This window comes from Carcharhinus amblyrhynchos, chromosome 10, assembly GCF_965287045.1.
Source record: "Carcharhinus amblyrhynchos chromosome 10, sCarAmb.v2.hapA, whole genome shotgun sequence".
NCBI lineage: Eukaryota > Metazoa > Chordata > Chondrichthyes > Carcharhiniformes > Carcharhinidae > Carcharhinus > Carcharhinus amblyrhynchos.
The window spans coordinates 5,712,287-5,735,244 of NC_137333.1; the positions used below are offsets into that span (position 1 = coordinate 5,712,287).

The 22,958-nt window shown below is 45.6% G+C and overlaps 1 protein-coding gene across 2 annotated transcripts in view; it reads right to left on the minus strand.

The window, feature by feature from the left end:
* The window catches only part of pcdh9 (protocadherin 9), a 728,369-nt gene that overhangs the window by 52,348 nt on the left and 653,063 nt on the right, over nucleotides 1-22,958 (minus strand). The window lies entirely within an intron of this gene.

Genomic DNA, 22,958 nt, shown 5'->3' on the forward strand with positions numbered 1-22,958 from the left:
ACAAATGTCAGAAAAAAGCAGACTTCCTGGTCAATATCCCATCGCCCCCTTGTGGGATCCTGCTGTGCACAGACTGATCGTCACATTGCCTATTTTACAATGGGGATGGGGGGCTACATTTCAAAACTACTTTGATGCCTGTGAAATTCTTTGCGATGCCTTTGAGGTCATGAATGCCCTGCATAAATCCCAATATTTTCATTTCAACTACATGATTTTCTTAAGCAGTCGTTTAAAAAGAAGGATTGGAGCGGATTTTCGGTCTCCCCACGGTGTGTTTTCCGGTAGCACAGGCAGCTTGCTATTGGCTGCTGGTGGGATCTTGCTGCCCATGTTGGCAGCATTTTGCGTGGCATGCCTATATCAGCACCGAGGACCTCACTGAGGGGGTGTGGGAGGAGGTGTGGGGAGGTGGAGGGGCGGGGTGAAGGGAATCATTCTTTAGAAGAATGAGGAGAGATCTTATTGAGACGTATAAGATGATGAATGGGATGGATAGGATAGAGGTGGAGAGACTCTTCCCACTCAGAAAGGACAGTAGGACTAGGGGGCACAGCCTCAAGATAAAGGGGGGGCGGTTTAGAACGGAGTTGAGGAGGAACTTCTTCACTCAAAGGGTGGTGAATCTCTGGAATTCTCTGCCCGTTGAAGTGGTGGAGGCTGCCTCGCTAAATGTTTTTAAGACACGGGTTGATGGGTTTTTGATAAGAGAGGGGATTAAGGGTTATGGGGAGAGGGCGGGAATGTGGAACTGAGCCACGACAGATCAGCCATGATCTTACTGAATGGCGGGGCAGGCTCGAGGGGCTAGATGGCCTACTCCTGCTCCTATTTCTTAGGTTCTTATGTTCTTATGAATCAGGACTGGTAGTTTCTGCCAGTGGGAAGGGCTGGAAAATCCCACCCAACATTTCTAAATCTATCGATGATACCAACAACATCCCTGTGACAGGCTCATAATTGGAGCTAATTGGGCCCAGAGGCAAGTAGAACAGGATTAATTCTCACTGAGGGAGTTGGGGGGAGAGCAAAATTCTCTGGCCTCCCTGCAGCGTGTTTGTCGTGGCAGGAGTTGGCATGCCATTCATTGGCAGTGAAATCTTCTGATCCCACCACTATCAATGAGATCTCCCATTGACTACAACCCATGGCCCTGGCAGATCCATGGTGAGGACGCACCGTTGGGGGCAGAACCGGAAGATGCCGCTGGGAGATGAGCCAGAGAATTCTGGCTTAAATCTCCAAGAGCAATGGAAATACATTAGGATGTAGGACAGAACTTTCCTGTCTCGCCTGCCACGGGAATGGTAGTGGGTGGGACACGGACCTCTGTTGACCTCAGGCAGGATTTTCCAGTCTTGGGGCGAGTGTGGCTGGACAATCCTGCCCTGAATCTTTTTTTCAATAAGTGATACACGCAATACTTCAATTCAAAATTGTCTTTGAACTGTTGTCCAGCTGAGATACTGAACTGAGAATTATTCCCCTTCCTGGGAGTTTATGTCCCTGGTGGGGCCTATTAAAAAGGACCTTGCCATCTTAAATTTAGCAACGTACCATAGGAGCTGCTGCAGTCCTGCCTTTCAATCCAACCCGACTCTGATGGCCTTGATAAACACTTTGCTTCACTGCGCCAACCACGCAATTAGCAAACTAATTCTTGAGGTTATCAGAACAGAGTACGGTGCTGATCAGCCAGCTGTGCAGTTTAAACCGGATAACAACTCCATCAGCAATTCCTCATTAAACACGCTAAACCTTCTAATGAATACAGTATTATCTTTGCAAAACTTCTGCACTAGTTTTGCTCTGTTTCCGACCCGCACTGCAACTGTGAAACAAAAAACAGAAAAAAAGATACAAACAAAATAATTTCTAAGCGACCCCACCACCACCCTTTGATGTGTTTACTGTATGTGCAAAATAAAGGATAACTAATACTTGTGTGTCATAATGCGTTAGTTGGGCAAGTGTTCCAGCAATCATGGGATGTGGGTATCACTGGCAAGGCCAACGCGTCTTTGCCATTTCTGTTTACCCTACCTTGAGTGTGCCATCTTCTTGAATATAACTGAACGTCTTGCTAAACCATTTCAGAAAGTCATTAAGAGTCAAGTATACACAGTCTAAGACTAGGACAGGCTTTGAGACCCCAACATCAGCACCAGGGGATCCTGACCTTGCACTTGTCAGCAGCAAGACAAGCTCAGCAATTTCCCAAGATGTGGCCCTCTGATTGGTTGCCTCCAGGCCTGACTTAGAGCCGGGTCCCAACACCATTAGCCCAATTAAAGATCCACAATCAGCCCCACTCTTCCTGCTGTTACCCTTTACTATTCACAATCCTATAAATACCTCGTGGACTGCCTTTCATGTTAGCTGCCAGTCTCTACTCATACTTTCTCTTTGTCTCCCATTACCTGCTTCACAGCCCATAGGGGTGGTGATGGCCCAGTAGTATGATCGCTGGATCATCAATCCAGAGATTCAGCTAATGTTCTGGGTACCTATGTTCAAATCCCACCACGGCAAATGGTAGAATTTGAATTCAATAAAAACAATCTAAAATTAAGAGTCTACTGACGTCCATGAAACCATTGTCGATTGTTGGAAAAACCCATCTGGTTTACTAATATTCTTTGCTTGGTCTGGCCTACATGCGACTCCAGAGCCATAGCAATATGGTTGACTCTCAACTTCCCTTAGCCAACTAGAGATGGGCAATATATGCTGGTCAGCCAGTGACATCCTAGTCCCATGAATGAATTTTTTTTAAAAACTCTGCGCTTCTTATTATCAGCTTGATTCTCATTTGCATTATCAATGGGTGGCATGGTGGCACAGTAGTTAGCACTATTGCCTCACAGCGCCAGGTACCCAAGTTTGATTTCCAGCTTGGGTCAATTTCTGGGCAAAGTTTGCACATTCTCCCCGTGTCTGGGTGGGTTTCCTTTGGGTGCTCCAGCTTCCTCCTACAGTCCAAAGATGTGCGGGTTAGGTGGATTAGCCATGCTAAAGTTGCCCCTTAGTGTCAGGGGGACTAGCTAGGGTAAATACATGGGCTTATGGGGATAGGGGGTGGGCAGGTTTGTGGCTGGTGCAGACTCGATGGACTGAATGGCCTCCTTCTGCACTGTAGGATTCTATGACCTGCAAAGCTAACTATTGCCACAGCAATGAAGCACTCACTTCATCACTAAGTTTATCACCAGCAAATTATTTTTTTCTTAAATAAATAAATTTGATTTGTTCACTGCAGGTGTCAGTGGAGTCATTTTTTTTTAATAACGTATCACTCTCATTCAGTTTTATATTTGCTTTCCCAATTTAGATGTTTAGTGTCGGGAAATCTCAGCACCATGCCAGGCTCCAGGTCCCTGCTGTGATTTTATTAACAAAATATTAATTTAAAGTGTCTGACAGCTCCAGAAGACAACAACTTTTGCAGCCCCAGGCTTTCATTATGGGTCGCCCTTTACTGCTTGCTCACAATGCAGTCCCAAGAAATTCTCCCAGGTTTTGGTTTTCCCTAATATGGCTGACAAATGGGTCTCTATCAAATCTCCACTGATGTCGCGCTGCTCGGTCACTGTTCAAAGCTGGGTTCATGCAAGAAAGAAGTAGGCAGCAACATGGGGAAGTGGGGGCGGGGGGATTGGGGGGGGGACGGTGGGATGCGCACAGTGGTTAGCATTGCTCCCTCACCAGTGCCAGGGACTCACGTTTGATTCCTGCCTCGGGTCACTGTCTGCGTGGAGTTTGCATGTTCTCCTCATGTCTGCGTGGGTTTCCTCCAGTTTCCTCCCAACGATATGCAGGTGAGGTGGATAGGCCGTGCTAAATTGCCCCTTTGGTCAAGGGGGATTAGGAGGGTAAATATGTGGGTTTACAGAGATGGGACCTGGGCGGGATTATTGTCGGCGCAGGCTCGATGGGCCAAATGGCCTCCTTCTGCACTGTAGGGGTTCCACGATTTTATAACACACACAGAGAGCCCAGTCAAAAATGCAAAAATGACTCATGTACAAAACTGCGACACATCAAAATGCCAAGGCCTTAATGAGAGTGCACAGAAGGTTTATTTTCTCATTTAGGTTTAAAGTAGGCTAATATTAACACTGCAATGAACTTCCTGTGAAAATCCCCTACTCGCTACAGTCTGGGTATACTGAGGGAGAATTTAGTATGGCCACCGGACTTAACCTGCACATCTTTTGGACCGTGGGAGGAAAGCGGAGCACCCGGAGGAAACCCACGCAGACACGGGGAGAATGTACAGACTCCACACAGACAATGACTCAAGCCAGGAACTGAACCCAGGTTCCTGGCACTGCGAGGCAGCAGTGCTAACCACTGTGCCATCATGCCACCCTTGACTGGGTTCATGGGGGATGAGGGAGTTCAACTGGGTGCGCAGACTGGAGAAGTTGGGGTTGTTCTTCTCACAGTAGAAAAGGCTAGGGGGAGAATTTGAGTGAGGTGTGTAAAATTGGGAGCATTTTCTGATAGACCAAAGAAGGACAATCTGTTTCCACTGGTGGACAGGTTCACACTGAAAGGAAGCAAATTTAAGATAACTGGCAAAAGAGGCAGAGGGGAAAGATAAGGGGTGTGAACTTACCTGCCATTCACGCCAGGTTCCCGCTGCAGTGAGGTTGGAGAAGTTGGCAGCCAGCCAAATCTCCATTCGCTGAGGCAGGATGGGAAAATATTGCTGGCGTGATTCGTGGTAAGATTCTGGCCGAGAATTTTCTACATGTTATAATCTGGAGTGCACTGCCTGAAAAGGTAGTGGAAGTAGATTCAATAGGAAATCTCAAAATGAAATTGGATACTTACAAAGGGGATTCATTGTGACAAAGAGTTGGAGAGTGAGCATAATTGCTTAATGCTTTCAAAGAACCAGCACAGCTACGATGGACCAAATGGCCTCCTTCTGTACTGCACACTTATATGATATTTTTCACCATAGCTTTTGATTGAACAATTATTCAGCAATTCTATCACGCAAACCAGCCTCCCATCCATTGACTCTGTCTACACTTCCCGCTGCCTCGGCAAAACAGCCAGCATAATCAAGGGCCCCATACACTCCGGACATCCTCTTTCACCTCCTTCCATTGGGAAAAAGATACCAAAGTCTGAGGATGCGTACAAACCCAGTAAGAAACAGCTTCTTCCCTGCTGCCATCAGACTTTTGAATGGATCTACCATATATTAAGTTGATCTTTCTTTGCACGCGAGCTATGACTGCAACACTACATTTTGTACTGTCCCCTTTCCTTCCCGATCAACAGTATAGATGGAGGATTAATAAGGGGATCAGAGATAGTTAGGCTCTTGATTAATAAGGGGATCAGGAGTTACGGGGAAAAGGCAGGAGAATGGGGATGAGAAAAATATCAGCCATGATTGAATGGCAGGGCAGACACAATGGGTCAGTCTAATTCTACTCCTACGTCTTATGGTATACTCTGTCTGTATAACACACAAGAACAATACCTTTCACTTATCCCGAATATATGTAACAATAATAAATAAAATCATATCAAAGAAGACAGAAAGAAAACATTGTCTGCTTTTATCCTCTGTTAATAGAAACTCTGATTCAACTCTTAATGTTTCTTGGTGAAGTCACTCCATGTTGGTAGGCAGTCGACCAGACATGGAACTAATTGAGATTTGATCCACTGTTGCTGAAGAAAATTCATAGGTTTGCTTCAAGGAAAGGCTAAGACCATAGGTAATTGTGGCCGATGATATATACTTACCTCACGGCCAAATGCATTTTCTTTTAACTTCTGTACTTCTGAAAGAAATAATTATGCTTTCAGTGGTTCAACCCCTCCAGTTATCATCTACTTGGCTGACAGAGCACTATGGTGACGAGGCTAAAGCAGCAACATAGGTCTAGGCTTTCTCATTGACATTTGTGTTATTAAAAATTGATCTTTGCTCACTCAGCTCTGGGTATTTTGGACCATAAAATGTGACGCTGTCTGTTCCTGGCTACGATGCAGATGATTGGGTATAACTGGCAACAAATTACCCAGAGATAACAGCTAAACACCATGGATACCTGAGTAGAGTTTACACGTTGGATGCAATGAGCATCTGGGAACCAAATTGCACTGGTCTAACAGATTAATTCCACGGTTCCACTTTCCACTCAAGTTGATTTGCATCCGTGAACCAATACAATCGGACATCGCTTTAGAATGGAAATTCTGCTTGCATTAAAAATATATTCCTTGACATATTTAAAAGTGGTAGTTTGGAGCAATCTTATGAATGCAGCTGAAAATGGGTTTGCCCACTAACCAACACTTTAGGTTGGATTAGATGGCCTCCCTGCTATGTGTTTCTTGGCAGCAGAAGGTGGCGCATCATTCACTGGTGGTGGAATCTTCTGGTCCCTTCGCTGTCAAAGGAATTTCTACCCCTGATCTCCAGACAAGACTACAGACCTCCCTATCCTCCTACTTGCCAAAAAAAAGACACCCTTCCCTCACTCACTGGCATCACCCTCCCCCCTATAATCACCGCAACCAGCTGCTGCCCCCTCCCCAAGTGTGTGAAACCCCTGCTATGGGGCCCCCCAATTCTTTCCCCCGCTCCCTCCCCCCTTCCTTCTCAGGCATCCTTCTTTCAGACGCCCCCCAATTTCAGGCAGCCCCTTATGCGCCCCCCCCCCGCCCCCCACATTCAGTCCCCACCCCTCCAGGCAGCGTCCCCCAGACATCCTGCCAGTACGAACCGGGCAGGGCCAGGATATCGAGGGAAGAGCCCGGACACAGTCCAGCCAAGTCCCTGAAGACCCGGGGACTCCAATCGCCTCCGAGCCCCGCCGATGTGGCCATTAGTGGAGACCAGTAGTGAGTGATTCCCGCCGGCTTCACGATGCGTTGGTGGGTGGGTGAATACCGGGAGCCGGGGGAATCCAGCTAAAATCCGGGAATGCATACTTAAATATTCTATTGTGGTTCACACCCTCGCTGGGACCCAGAAGCGGTCCTCCCCTGCACAAATCGTACTGGGTCCCTCTTCCGTGATTCTCTGGCCACAGCTGGACGGCAGGTGGTACAGTGGCTAGCACTGCTACCTCGCAGCGCCAGGGACCCGGGTTCGATTCCCAGCTTGGGTCACTGTCTGTGTGAACTTTGCACGTTCTCCCCATGTCTGCGTGTGGGTTTACTCTGGGTGCTCTAGATTCTTCCCACAGTCCAGAGATGTGCGAGTTAGGTGCATTGGCCATGCTAAATTGCCCCTTAGTGTCGGGGGGGGGGGGGCCAGCTAGGGTAAATGCATGGGGTTTTGAGGAGAGGGCCTGGGTAGTCAGTGCAGATTTGATGGGCCGAATGGCTTCCTTTTGCACTGTAGGATTCTGTGAATGCGATTTCAGCCTGGGCGCACGGGGCAGGAGACTTTATGTTCTGATGCAACAACTTACTAAGTGATAAAAAAAGTTTTTTTTCCTCCACTCTGTTGCAGGCACAAATAAAAATCCATCCAGTCAATTGAACAATTATTTAAATGATATTTAGGAGTACTTTTAACATAAAGGAACACCAAGACTGTCATTAAGTGATCTAGGCTGGGCAGAAGCAGCCCACAAACTGTCATATAAAATTAATTGCACATTTACCGCAGTAATTCCGTAATCACTTACATTTTTTAAACACTTAAGTAATCAACAGGATCAACGAAAAAGTTAGAAAATTGAGGGAGCTTTATCACCTCTCAATTAACAAGTTTAATTGAAAAGATTTTTTTTTTGTAACACATTTTACAAACACAGTTTGCCCAATGGATGATACGGAGGGAAATGGCGATGTGTGTGGGAGGGGATTTTAAACCCCACCCTCAATGGCCCTCCCCCGTCCCCTCTAATCGTAGAGATGTGGGAGCAGTCTGCAGTAGCGATAAGGGAGTGAGAACCGATTTAACAAAACCATTGGCCCAACTTTGCAATTTTAATCTTTGCATTCAGGGGGTCTTGCCTGGGCTTCATCCCCCAATAACTCGTGCGTGGTAAGGATGGGGAGTGTCCAACTGTAAATATACCATGCTTGGGAAAATAAAACAAATAGCCTCCGATATGGAATCCCTTTTGACCCGGAAGGGCAAACGGGCACTTCTCTATCCTGCAACTCAGTCAGTTCCGGTCTATTCACCCATCCCTCCATCCGCCAACCCAAATCATCACTGCCCTCAAGACACCCATCAACCCTCCCACGTTCCTTCCTCAATCATCTCACTCAGGACCAGATCCCCGACTCTCCTGTCCTATCCCCACTCCTGATTTTCCATTCTCACCCACCAGCACTGATGTCACTCCCAATCCTCAAACTCTCGGGCCTGATCGCTGGCCAGCCCCACGACCCTGCATGGCTGCCCCTCCAACCGCCCCCCCCACATCCCCCCCAACTCCCCAAATCCGATTGCTGGCCAGCCCCACATCCCTGCAGTGCTGCCCCTCTGAAAACCCCCCCCAAACCCAATCGCTGGCACGCTGCAAGTGTCCAGGCCAGCATTGATTCACCCTTGCCCACCTCCAGCAGGCCTTGATCTCCCCCCCTACCATCAGTCCTGATGTCCCATTCCCCCCTCACCCCCAGTCCCAACCCTTCCCCATGCACAGTCCTGACACCCCCCAGTCCCGACACCCCTTCCCCCGTCTTCAGCCCTGGCACCCCTAGCAGGCCAACCAACCCCCAGTCTCAACAGGCTCACCCCCCCACCACACCCCCAAATCCCACAGCAGGCCAACTCCCCACCCCCCCCCCCCAGCTTCCGCTCCACGAAGGCCAGCCCCAATCGCTGGTCTTCCTCCCTCTGGTCACCATCAAGTGCAGAATGGCAGCGTGACCCCCAGCCCCATCGATTGATCCCACAGAGACTCTACCCTCTCAGGCCTTGACCCACCATAGCACCGCCTAATGCCTGGTGGGCAGTGCCAAGGTGCCTCCTGGTCTTGGGCATTCTCCATGGGCAGTGCCAGGGAGCCAGGCTGGCACTGCCAAGGTGGCAATGCCCAGGGTGCTCCCCAAATCACCTTCAGTCCTCCTGGGGAACCTCAATTGAACCCCTTTACGTCAGTGGGCTCGGGCTGCCAGCTCCTCGTAAGTGGGGAGTTATTGTGAACCACTCCTTGTGGGGGGAGATGCTAGTGGGCCTGGAGACTTCAGTTCCGGGTCCACTAAGGCTATTTAAATTGTATTAAAATTATAATTATAGTAACTTATTGAGCTCCGTCCGCATCAATATTTGACACAGAGCTGACACCGCTGGAAATACGGTGCCCGGAGATTCGCGGAGGTTGTGGTGCCCAGTGGGGTGCCTGCTCAGTGGCTTCCACTTGAGACCTTTTAACAGGCACCAAGACAGCGCAGCGCAGAGGGCTGGGAGAACTGTCCCCAAATAGTGACCCAAGGCCAGAACTGAACACAGATCCCTGGCACTGTGAGGCAGCAGTGCGAACCACTGTGCCACCATGCTGCCCACCACAAAAACAGGTTCAGCAGAGGTTTGTGGATTGGATCACATAGCTCATTGCAGCACTGTTCTTTTATGCCTGGCACCTTGCTGCGAATGTATCTCAACTCTCTGTTGGCCATTACCAAGTAAAACTAGTCTTGCCGGCATACCCACATCATAATTCAAGTTTCCCAGCACAGTGCAAAACTACTGTGAATTTATAATTATAATAATTGACCACAAGAAGCCAAGGGACACACAAAAGTAAGGAGCAGAAATATCATGTCGATGTTATGTAGAAAAGAGGATGCATTGAGATTCAGATGAAGGCACATCTTGAGGTGAAATAGAAGAGCCTCATACAATGCCGCAGGGAAGTTCTAAACTCTCAGTCAAGCACCATGAAAGATGAGTTCTCAATTGGGAATGAAGACAAATCCTATGATTTAAGAAACTTTAATTGTAAAATTCCTTTTCAGCTGATCCAATCAACTACTATATGGCCAGAATTCTCTGACCTTGTCCACGGCTGGGATTCTCCAGTCCCGCTACTGTGAATGGAGATCTGGCTTGAGCGCCAAATTCTCCATTCTCGCTGGCAACAGTAGCAGGGTGCGTGAGACCGGAAAATTCTGATCTTTATCAGAATTTTGGTATTTTGTCAGAACCATATGGAATTTACTCCATTGATAGCCTGTCTTCAGCTGCCTTGGCCCAAAGCCCTGGAATTCCCTCACTAAACCCCTCCATCCTAGTCATACTCCTTTCACACCACCTTGACCAAGCTTTTGATCACCTGCCCTAACATCTCTTCATGTGATTCACTGTCCAAAATGTTTTGGGATATTTTACTACACAAAGAAGACAATAAACGTGCAAGTTTAAAGGGGAGGCGCTGGCCTAGTGATATTATCGCTGGACTATTAATCCAGAAACTCAGCTAATGTTCTGGGGTACCTGGGTTCGAATCCCACCATGGCAGATGGTGGAATGTGAACTCCATAAAAAAAAACTGGAGTTAAGAATCTAATGATGGCCATGAAACCATTGCCGGTTGTTGGAAAAACCCATCTGGTTGACTAATGTCCTTTAGGGAAGGAAATCTGCCATCTTTACCCAGTCTATCCTCCATGTGGTTGACTCTCAATTGCCCTCGGGCAATTAGGGATGGGCAATAAATGCTGGCCAACTAGCGATGACAATGTACCATGATTGAATAAAAAAAGCTTACAATATTTAAATGGTGAAAAGCTGCAGCAAGCTGCAACACTTGAGGGTACTTGTGCACGAAACACAGAAAGCTACCACATGGGTGCAGCAGGTCATCAGGGAGGCTAACAGACTGTTGGCCCTTGTTTCAAGGGAGTTGGAGTACAAGAGCAGGGAAGTTTTGCTGCAACTGTACAAGGTGCTGCTGAGACTACATTGGGGGAATTGTGAGCAGTTTTAGCCCTCTTGTTTAGGGAAAGGTATTATTTCATTGGAGGCAGTCTGGAGAAGGTTGATTGGCATGATGCCCAGTATGATTGGGATTGTCTTTTCAGGAAAGGTTAATCAGATTCCCACTCTACTCATTGGAATTTAGAAGAATGAGCAGTGATCTCATTGAAATGTAGAAGATTCTTAAGGGGCTTGACAGGGTAAATGCTGAAAGAATGTTTCTCCTCATGGGAAAGTCTAACAGCAGAGAGCATAGTCTCAGAATAAAGGGTGCCAATTTAGGAAAGAGATGAGGAAGAACTTCTTTCAGAGGGTTGAGAGTCTTTGGAATTCCTTGCCTTAGAGAGCTGAGGGGGCGGACTCTTTGGGTATATTAAAGGCTGAGATAGATTTTTGATCAGTAAGGGCATCAAGGGTTAGATGTAAAGGGCAGGAAAGTAGACATGAGGAATGTTGGATCAGACATAATCCTCCTGAATGGCAGTACAAGGTTGAAGGGCCAAATAGCCTATTTGCGTTCCTGCTTCTGTCAGTGTTATGCCTTCATAGCGAGGGGGATTGAATATAAAAGTAGGGAGGTCTTGCTGCAGCTGTATAGGGCATTGGTGAGGCCGCAGCTGGAGTACTGTGTGCAGTTTTGGGCGCCGCACCTGCGCAAGGATATTTTGGCCTTGGAGGGAGTGCAGAGGAGGTTTACTAGGCTGATACCGGAGTTGAGGGGGTTGAGCTATGAGGAGAGGCTGAATAAACTAGGCTTGTACTCGTTAGAGTTTAGAAGAATGAGGGGAGATCTCATTGAGACGTATAAGATGATGAATGGGATGGATAGGATAGAGGTGGAAAGACTCTTCCCGCTCAAAAAAGACAGTAGGACTAGGGGGCACAGCCTCAAGATAAAGGGGGGGCAGTTCAGAACGGAGTTGAGGAGGAACTTCTTCACTCAAAGGGTGGTGAATCTCTGGAATTCTCTGCCCGTTGAAGTGGTGGAGGCTGCCCCGCTAAATATTTTTAAGAAGCGGGTTGATGGGTTTTTGATAAGAGAGGGGATTAAGGGTTATGGGGAGAGGGCGGGAAAGTGGAACTGAGCCACGACAGATCAGCCATGATCTTATTGAATGGCGGGGCAGGCTCGAAGGGCCAGATGGCCTACTCCTGCTCCTATTTCTTATGTTCTTATGTTCTTATGGTGTGGGCAGTACTGTATTCAGTCCCACATTATCCATGTTAGACCCTTATATTACAGTCAGGGACTGACAAAGCATCCTCAATTTCTCTTCGGAAGCTAGGAATTGTTCAAACATTTGCAAAAGGGCTGAAAACAAATCAGCCTTTGACTGATTGACATGTTAACCCTGAGCATGTGGTGAAGACCCAAGTCAAAGCAGACCACTGTATGTTTACACAGTGTTTACCTCTCCAGTAGCAGGTTTGCCAGTGATCACGCGGCCTGAAGACATAAATAAAATCCTAACCCACCAAATCATTAGTCAGCAGGAGTCTCTGTGTTGACAAAGTGTCTCATTGTAAGACCACAAGATGTCCATTAGGACCAGCTACAGCTGATGACTGGCTGGCTGCCAACTCCCTGTCACTTGCCTCTTTATAACCCTTTCTTTGTGACCTAAAAGTATTGCAGGCCGTTTACGGATACAAAATAAAAGCCATTTATGTATTAAGGACCAAAATGGAGACATAATCATATTGACCAACCGAACAGTTATCAAGCCATAATACTTCAAAAGAAAATTACATTTGGGTCATTGCTATAAAGAGGAGAGTACTTTGTACTTGTTGGAGATTATCCCATAATGTTTAAGCTTACCTGAATGTACAAAAATAATTGAGATAGGAGTAAAGAAAGCGTAAAGGAGAAAAAAATTGATGTTGAATATAGATATGACACTATGAATTAAATTGTTTTAATAAATGTACCAACAACGACAGCAGCTCAGGGGATATTTCACAGCAAGTTTTCAGTCATATGCCACCATAGATTGAAAAAAAAAAGAAACTTACAGACCGGGAAATAAGGAACCAGCAAAGGCATGTAGGTGAGGCCTTTGACAAAGAAGCAGAACAAAACAAACTACTCTGCAGCAAATGAGAGGCGACCAGCTCTGAAGCAAGTGCACATTTTATCCTGCCACACAGATGCAGTGTTCCAGAACAATCTAAATGAATACTGTAGCATTGTGAAGGGGAAACAGCATGAGCTCGTCACTGACAAAAGGGAGAAAAGCCGAAAGTCACGCTGTAGCAATCTACGGATTTCAATGCACCACCACGCTGGGGAGAGTGGTGGGAGGTTCAACTGCCAACGAGGCAGCAGGGTGACTGTCATAATTGAGGGAGGCAAAGCTTCCCCAGTGACCCACCCAAGTCAGTCAGCTGTGGTGCAGTGGGCAGCACACACACTGTTGCCTCTTGTGTCAGAAGCTTGCAGGTTCAAATCCCACTCCAGATCCGGAATTCTCCGGCCGTTACATGCTGCTGCCGGAGAGAGCGGGGACTGAGAATTTGGTGCTCAACCAAATCTCCGTTGGGATGGGAGAATCCTGGCTGCGAGCGATGTCGGAGAATCCGGCCCCAGGATTTGAGCACAGGATTCAAAGTTCTGGCGCTGCACTGTAGTGCTGTGCACTGCTTGAGGTGCTGTCTTTATGGACGAGATGTTAAGCTGTGCCATCAACTGATGGACGGATGTAAGAGACCCCGTTATATTAATTTGAAGAAAAGTAGGGAACATCCTAGCCAACTGGGGCAACACGGTGGCACAACGGTTAGCACTGCTACCTCAGAGTACCTGGGTTCGATTCCCAGCTTTGGTTCACTGAGCGTGTGGAGTTTGTCTGTTCTCCCTGTGTCGGAGCTTGGAGGGAACCCACGCAGACATGGGTAGAATGTGTAGACTCCGTACAGACAGTGACCGAAGCCGGGAATTGAATCTGGTGCTGTGAAACAGCAGTGCTAACCGTTGTGCCAGCATGCCGTCCAATGCCTCATCCTGTCAGCTTAGACCTTGTTTGATGGGCTGCAACTTCTAGTCTTGCCAGCTTGGATCTGGTTCGTTCCCCCCATGCGGAGGCCATGATTGGACTTAATTTGAATTGATTAGAAATAAAGAGCTGAGAGGTACCAATAAAAAAAAATGTTCTGAGCGAACTGAGAGTACTTGCTTGCTGCAGGCAGTGCAGAAGGCGGCCGCTCCATTTACAAGGCTGAGGTTTGGCAAGCCCACCAGGTGAAAGAAAATGAGACACGTTCGGTTGTTTCACCCACTGACTGCCTCCCCCAGGTTTACAATTCTTGCGCTCAGCGAGAGACCCAGCCCCGATAGTCATCCTCACTCACTCAAACGTGGAAGAAAGTCACTGCTGACTCCCTGATTTTGTAATCACTGGAAAATCACAGGTTATCACCACAAAAGACCATCTGCCGGGATGGGAATCAAGTCTTGTGGTGATGCTTAACATCTCAGCTGCTTTATGCCTCTGTTGATTATCTACGTTTCCTGTGAATACACAGCATCACAGAAATAAGATGTGATTCTGGGTAACCTTGTCGTTAGCAACCTAGTTAAAGGGCTTTGGCGAACTGTATTTTGGATTTGTCGTTCAGTAAAAATAAAGGAAATACATTTTCTGGCAGTGTAATTTGAAGATATTTTCACTCGCAGTTGCGTAAATTGCATGGTCACTCAGCTGTTTCCGTTCAAAGCTGATTATATTCCAGAAATTGACTGTAATGGATCTCTGGGGGAGAATTGGACAGCTGCCAACTGCCACAATTGTCCCAGAAATTTCTCTCATTGTGCAGAACTAGCACCGAGGGGATAGACCATGTGCCAGTCTGAAGATCAGGATTTTGTTGAAATTCTAAAGCATTGCAACAGCCTGAAATTTAAAAGAGTCTGAATAAATATACAGCATGTATTCAGCATTTCCTAGTTTTGCAGCACAGTGGTTCGCACTGCGGCCTCGCAATGCCAAGGGCCTGGGTTCGATTCCGGACTTGGGTGACTGTGTGGAGTTTGCACGTTCTGTGTGGGTTTCCTCCGAGTGGTCCGGTTTCTTCCCACAGTCCAAAAATGTGTAAGTGAGGTTAATTGGCCATGCTAAAGTGCCCCTCAGTATCCCAAAATGTGTAGGTTAGAGGGATTCCTCCCACAGTCCAAAGATTTGTGGGTTAGATGGATTGGCCATGCTAAGTTGCCCCTTAATGTTGGGGGGCTAGCTAGAGTAAGTGCATGGGATAGGGCCTGGGTGGGATTGTATTTGGTGCAGACTCGATGGGCCAAATAACCTCCTTCTGCACTGTAGGGATTCTATGATTATTGGGTTAAACACACAGAGCTATGGGGACAGTCCTGCGTAGGATGCTCTGTTGGAGGATCACTGCATTGTCTGAATTCTGTGATTCTGTTTTCACAGGACAAAAGGGGTATGCTTTTGGGGTAAAATGTAGGAAAGTTCAAAGGGGGCTTGAGGGGAAATCTCCTCATCCAGAGGATGAAGAGGCAAAGGGCGATCAAGTGAATCGTGGTACCTTCGCCAACATTGGGCTGGATTCTGCCTCTTCCTCTGTCTCTATGACTTGATACCGCACCTAGTTACTCTTCTAATGTAATTCACTCATCACTCTCAGATATTAAGAGACTGTTTCTCATGCCTGGAAAATCTAGAACTAGAGATCACAGTCTGAGGAAAGGAGCCTGGCAATTTAGGACTGAAATGGGGAGAAATTTCTTCACTTAAAGAGCTGTAAATCTTTGAAATTCTCTGACCTGAATGGAGGATGGTGGACAGTCAGTTATTTTGAAAATTGAGGCCAATAGGTCTGTGGGATCTGAGAGAAAGGTTCTTAGCGAGATAAGGGTGGAAAACTGGAACGGATTTAGATGTTTAGCCATTGAATATTGGAGCAGGCTCAAGGAACTTTCCTGCTCCTATTTCTTCCGTACCTATGTCTTATGACACACACACAGCAACTATGCTACCATGTTGTAACCATAACTCAAGCTTGTGGTTTTCCTTGGTGGAATAGAATATGTGGAGCATTTCATAATTGCCTTTCTAAGATAATGCAGAATGAATGGTGAACAAATAGGGGTCAGTTGCAAATGGAGCTAATGTCAAGAACATCTGAATGAGGCCTAGATCCTCCATTTCTATCACTATTTAGTGTACATAACCCCATTCCAGGAACTTTAAACACAAAATGAAAGCCAACACTCCACTGTGAAGAGCTAAATTGAGGTGCAAGTTTACAGATGAAACATCAAGCCTTTCTGCTCTTGAAGTGGAGAGAAAAGAAACCATGCTTTCATCTTTAAGATGAACAGGGGAGTTATCCCCGTTGCCCGAGCCATGGTTTACCCCTAATCAACATGACAAAAAGTAGATTGTCTGCCCATTGCTGTTTATGGGAGCTTGCTGTGTACAAACTCAATGCCACATTACAACAGCGACTACACTTCGAAAGTACTTCAAGTCATTTGTGGGACATCCTGAGATTGGGAAAAGTGCTATAGAAATGCAAGTTCTTGGTTTTCAAAGAATATTTCTAACCTTCTTGTTTATCATTTTGGAACCTTGCAAACCTAGGAGCTTGTAAAGGACTGTTTGCCTCGCTGCTCTGTCCAGACCCCAAATTAGAACAGCAAAGTCTTTCAGTGGATGCAACTTAATGGGAACATTGAAATAAATTATGTAGATGATCCATTTGGTTCCACAGGATTTGACTAAGTGCCCCACAAAGACAAATGGCTTGGGGGCATCCTACTATAAAAAGCCCACAATTTCCATGCTTGAAAGAAAGTTCTAGCACAATCATTTGCCGCAGGCTTCCATAGACATAGACAATGCATGAAGCATTTCTTGAAGATTGGATGTAATTCTTTTGAACAAAGATGTCATGCAAGCAAATGAACCATGGTTTGAGAGTAAATAGGATGGATGAAAATCACATAATTTTGCAACCTGGCACGATGGCACAACGGTTAGCACTGTTGCCACACAGCGCCAGGAGTCCTGGGTTTGATTCCCAACTTGGGTCACTGTGTGTGCAGAGTCTGCACGTTCTCCCCATGTCTGCGTGGGTTTCCCCCTGGTATTCTGGTTTCCTCCCACAGACCAAAAGATGTGCTGGTTAGGCACATTGGCCATGTTAAATTCTCCCTCAGTGTACCCGAACAGGTGCCAGAGTGTGGCGACCAGGGGATTTTCACATTAACTTAATTGCAGTGTTAAGAAAAGATGGCTCATGACTAATAATGTTCTTTGTTAATAAATAAACTTTGCACGAGAAAACAGTCGGAGGCCTTGCTGTCCATCATATTTATCCTCTCCTACTCCTTTCCAATAACCCAGGACATCTTTCCTCTTCGAGTACTTATCCAATTGCCTTTTGCAAAAATATTTTTGAATCTGCTTCCGCCACTCCTTGGCGTGATCACAACAATCACAACAATTCCAGATCACAACAATTCACTGCGTAAAAGTTAAATTCCCCTCATCTCTCTTCCGATTCTTTTTTTTTGGCAAGTATCTTCAAAACTGAATCCTCTGGTGACTGACCCTCCTGCCAGTGGAAACAGCAGCCAAAGTTTTCTGGCCCTTCCTGTTATCTGGTCCCGCTATAGTTGAACACTTGCCCCCCCCCCCCCCACTTCCCCCCAACTCCTCCACTACCCACCCCCCTTCCCGTGCCCTCCCCGCCCCCCCCCCCCCCCCTCCAACACATGGGCCACTCAATGGCGGAGGGTGTGAGCCACAGCAAAGCCCGTTGACACTAGTGGGACCGGAAGATCCCACCATCGGCCAGTGATAGGTCTCCTCCGTCACCAGAAAACATATCGTGGGAGGTGGAGGGGTAGGGTGATGGGAAGGGAGGCGGAAAATCTGTCCAATATCTCCTGATTCAACTTCATTGAAAACTTTCAAAATGATTGAGTCAAATTTGATAAGTCGACAGAAGTGAAGAAGGTACTGCAAATACAAAACAAAATGTTTTTTTTTAAGTCATTCATGGAACATGAGCATTGCTGGATGGCCAGCATTTATTACCCATTCCTCATTGCCTAAGGGCAGTTGAGAGTCAACCACATTGCTGTGGCTCTGGAGTCACACGTTGGCCAGCGTAGGTAAGGACCTAAAGATATCTGTGAACCAGATGGGTTTTTCTGACAACCCACAATAGTTTTCATGCTCCTCAGTAGGTTCTTGATTCCAGATATTGTTATTGAATTCAAATCCCACCATCTGCCATGGTGGGATTTGAACCTGGTTCCCCAAAACATTAGCTGAGTTTCTGGATTAATAGTCAAGTGATAATATCACTCGGCTAACTTCTCCCCAAGTACAAATAACCTTGTTTTTTAATGAAACAACAGCCATTAGCATCGCACCATCACCACCACAAAAGAGAAAGATACACAGTTGCCTTCCACTCTTCATTTCAGGTTACAGTAGTAACCAATTATAACACAACACTTGACTTTATTGTTAACCTTTTTTATAGAATAGTGAAATGAGAAAAAAACCTTGACATAGAATGATTTCAGGACAGAAGGATTCTTGGAGTTTATGTCAAGTTGTAAAACAGCTTACTCAGAGAGGAAGGCTGGGACCTTGGAGGCTGTTTGTGGAAAACTACTTGGGTGTGAATGGAATGTGGAGGCCTTTCATTACCCGATAAAGAACTGGAGCATAGAAAAACACTGAGATCGGTGCTCTCTAATGCCACAAGAAAGACACATCCTTTCTCAACAGATCCTTTGGCAATGAAAGGTTTTTGAGCAAAATTGGGATTTGATTTGATTTGATTTATTATTGTCACATGTATTAACATACAGTGAAAAGTGTTGTTTATTGTGCTATATACGCAAAGCATACTGTTCATAGAGAAGGAGCGAGTGTGGAATGTAGTGTTATAGTCAGAGCTAGGGTATAGAGAAAGATCAACTTAGTGCACAAGACTTAGGTAATTTCAAAAATTGTTCTCAGCTTGAGGAGTTAGCATGGCTTTAATACCCTTGATTTTACTTAGATCAGGATATAGGCCAGTACTGGAATAAAGAGAACAGAAGAAATTGATCTACTGCACATTGATGTCACATTTCAGACTGCTGAACACTAATCTTTCATTCTGTGCCACTTGCATCAATAGATGCGGAGTGTGATCATGTTCTTGCTTTGTTCTTTCAACAGCTTTATATACAAATGTAGATAATGTGGACCCATGTGAGCTTGACAAAGATCATGGCAAAAAGATAGCCCAAAAGTCATTGAAAGCAATGTCATCTGAATTGGGTACAAAATGTTAGAAGTTTGTAGGACTCCTCTGTGATATGCGTAGGCCAGCATCCATCCTTGGCATCAAGCTTCAAGAACAATATTACACCTGCAAATATCAGATTTAACTCTTTTCATGTGATGGCGTGGAGATGCTGGCGTTGGACTGGCGTGGGCAGTTCTTCACATTCCAATCCGTAATTATCTTGCAATTGTGTTTTTGCCTATATATGTTGTGTTTATGAACCCACTCACCTGATGAAGGAGCAGTGTTCTGAAAGCTCATGATTCCAAATAAACCTGTTGGAATTTAACCTGTGAGACTTCTTATTCTTTTAATGTGGGCATTTTGTAAGGATAGAATTTCAAATCTGCATTTAAATGTTGTGGATTGAGGCACGCTCTCAATGATCCACCCTTCTTTATGACACATGTGTTTGATCTGTGCCAATCCGTATGCTCTGCACTCTTCCAATGATACTGTTTTCCTCCACTTGGTCCAATTTGACCTTCAGTTTGCCATGTATGCGGATGCTGCACTCATGTGGTGAGTCAATCGATGGACTTGCGATCCTCTCCAGTTGTTGCAGTTCCCCCGAAACTAGCACTCTCGTCAAAACATGGTGGATATTTCAAGGTTGGGTCATGGACTGAGGTTAAAGCAGTAGTTTATGAGATCGATCTGCCTTGTGATGTCTGATTCGTTGCACAGTTTGTTATTACTATCAGGCTATGGCGTACTGGTAGACTTGTGATCACTGGGCCTTTTGTCTCCACAATGTAGAACATCTGAGACACCCAGGAGGATTGATTGTACTTGCACTCCAGGAATATGGAACCTGCAGACTGAATTAGTGAACCGGTCATGCTGAAAGTTTCACCGCAGAAAGAATTCATTCTGACTTTCCACAACTGTGGATACATGTCTTTTAGAATTTGCAAAGATAGTACGCTGGCACATACCCCTCTGCCAATCTTGGCGAATAATAAATAGTTACTAATTTTCTTCGAGTAGCTAATTTAAATTTTGGCAAACATTTTGGGCATCTATGTTTTCCACAAGAGTGACAGTGTGAAAAATATCAGTGCAGGTGCACAGTTCTCTAAAGGTGGAGGTAGGGTAGTGAAGAAGGCTTTTGGCATGCTGGTCGTTGTCAGTCAGGGCACTGAGTATAGCAGTTGGGAAGTTATGTTGCAGTTTTACAGGACGTTGGCAAGGCTACGTCTGGAGTATTGTATTCAGTTCCGGTCGCCTTATAATGTTATTAAAGATGTTATTAAAATGATAAGCGAGCAGAAGAAATTTACAAGGATATTGCCAGGACTCAAAGGACTGAGTTATCAGGAGAGATTGAATAGACTAGGGCTTTTTTCTTTGGAGTAGGAGACTTGAGGGGGTGATCTTATAGAGGTGCATAAGATCATGAAAAGCATGGAAAGACTGAATGCACTCTGTCTTTTTCCCAGAGTTGGGGAATCAAAAACTAGAGAGCATAAATTTAGGTTAAGAGGGGAAAGAATTAATGGGAACCTGAGGAGAAACCTTTTTACTTGGAAAGTGGTACAATATGTGGAATGAGCTGCTAGAGGAGGTGGTTGAGGCAGGGAAATTGACAACATTTAAAAGGCATTTGGTCAGATACACAGATAGGAAAGGTTTAGAGGGATATGGGCCAAATGCAGGCAAATGGGATTTTAGTCAGCATGGACCAGATTGGATGGAAGAGCCTGTCTCCGTGCCATAGATTCTACAATTCTATGTGTTCATTGCTCTTCGTTTCATTGTACACATCATCTTCCTTTTCTGGTTTGCCTGTCTGCTCACAAATCAGATAGTCACTCTTCTTGTTTGACGATACCCAATGTGTACGGTCTGTTTGGGTCAATGCATGAGACTTTACAGCCGCATCAGCTTTCACTCTAGTATATCGCTGCTGCCAAAGGCCCTTTCAGTTGGATGCCCTGTAGAACTGATGAAAAGCTGGGTACTTCCTTGGTAAATGCAGGGGACCACACCTTCTACGTGGCTAAGCTTGGGTGTTTTAGTGCATGCATCAATAATTGTGATTGTACTTAGGGTCTCTAGGCTTTGTTCGAACATCGAGGATTGCTTCTCGACATCCTTAAGTAGCTCTTTGATGCTGTATGCTTTGGGCTTGTCTCGCAGATCCTTCCAGATCGCTCCCATGGGAGTGGATGCACTCACCGACTCAACGATTCTGTCTGCTTACTCTGCATATGAAAAATTACAGTATGTACCTTTATTTCTGAATCTGCTGATGAAGCAGTTTCTGGATTGTGTCGGCTGTTGTTGAAATAACATGAACTCTAGTCAATGAATACATAAGTTTAACCTGATTCTGAACTAGTCTTCCAATGTGATCCATGTCTTTTGAGGATCCCTTAATTCTCCTGGTATTAACCCTGACATGTTCACTCTGCAGAGACCTTCATTCCCAATGGTTAGGTGAAATTCTATGGTTTGTTTGTCTGGTTCAGACAGAGCTGAACCAACAAACCATCGCTCTTTACACTATTTGAGCATTTTGAAATCAGATAGGTGGAAATTGCATCCCAATTCAAATGGGGGGATTTTGTGGACATTCTGACAATATTCTTTTCACCTTCCTTCTTCTACTGTCCCTGAGATGAGAGTCACTGTAGCCACTTCCTGCATTTGTCTGAAGCTCCTGCCCATGGAGACTAATTGTGATGGAGACTATTTGTCTCCATCACTTGTCTTTCTGAACTGTTTGAGCTAACATGGTGCTGGGTCTCTCAACTGCTGTCCTACTCACATACTTTAAAGGCTATCTCTATATGAGATTAAACCTGCTTACCAGCTCCTTTTCTGAGCACTATTTCAGTGCTGCATCCGCAAAGCTTTTATTTGCGGTCAGCACGTGGCATTTCAACACTCTCTGGTGCTACAATCTTGCCGCGTTCGGACTAAAGCGCCGAGGGTCATCCCATGCCATGTTGCATGGTTTAAGGCTGTTCACCATGTTGTGTTCTTATGATATCACACATTGGGCTTATTTACTATATAAGGAACCAATGGCTTACAAAAGATTTGGCAAACATGTTGTGGTGTTCACTTATTAAGATTCGATATATAGGAACAATTATACATCAACATAAAGCTTGAAGGCACCACTGCTGAGTATATGTGTGCCCTACTCAAACTAAAAGTTAAACTAAGACCGGATCACATAACACATTTTCTTTCTAGGGATAACCCTTGGGGTGTATTACAACAATGGTACATGCAACAATTGAATATCAAAAGCAAAACTCGGGTGTTTAATGTGCCTTCCCATGCCTTACTTTTTTAAAAATCTTATATTCAGGCAATTCTTGTCTTACAACCTGCCTTTGCTCTCCAAAAAGCCAGAAGAAGCAAAGCCAGGTTAGTGCCAGGCACACAACTCACAGTGCTTGATTTTTGATTTGATTTGGTTTATTATTGTCACATGTATTAGTATACAGTGAAAAGCATTGTTTCTCCCGTGCTATACTGACATAGAGAAGGAAAGAAGGTGCAGAATGTAGTGTTACAGTCATAACTAGGGCGAAGAGGGAGATCAACTTCATATAAAAAATGTCTGGTGGCAGCAGGGAAGAAGCTGTCCTTGAGATCACAGAAGTCATAGAAATCCTTATAGTGCAAAAGATTCAGACCATCAAACCTGTATCAACAATCCCACCCAGGCCCTATCCCGGTAACCTCACGTATTTATCCTGCTAGT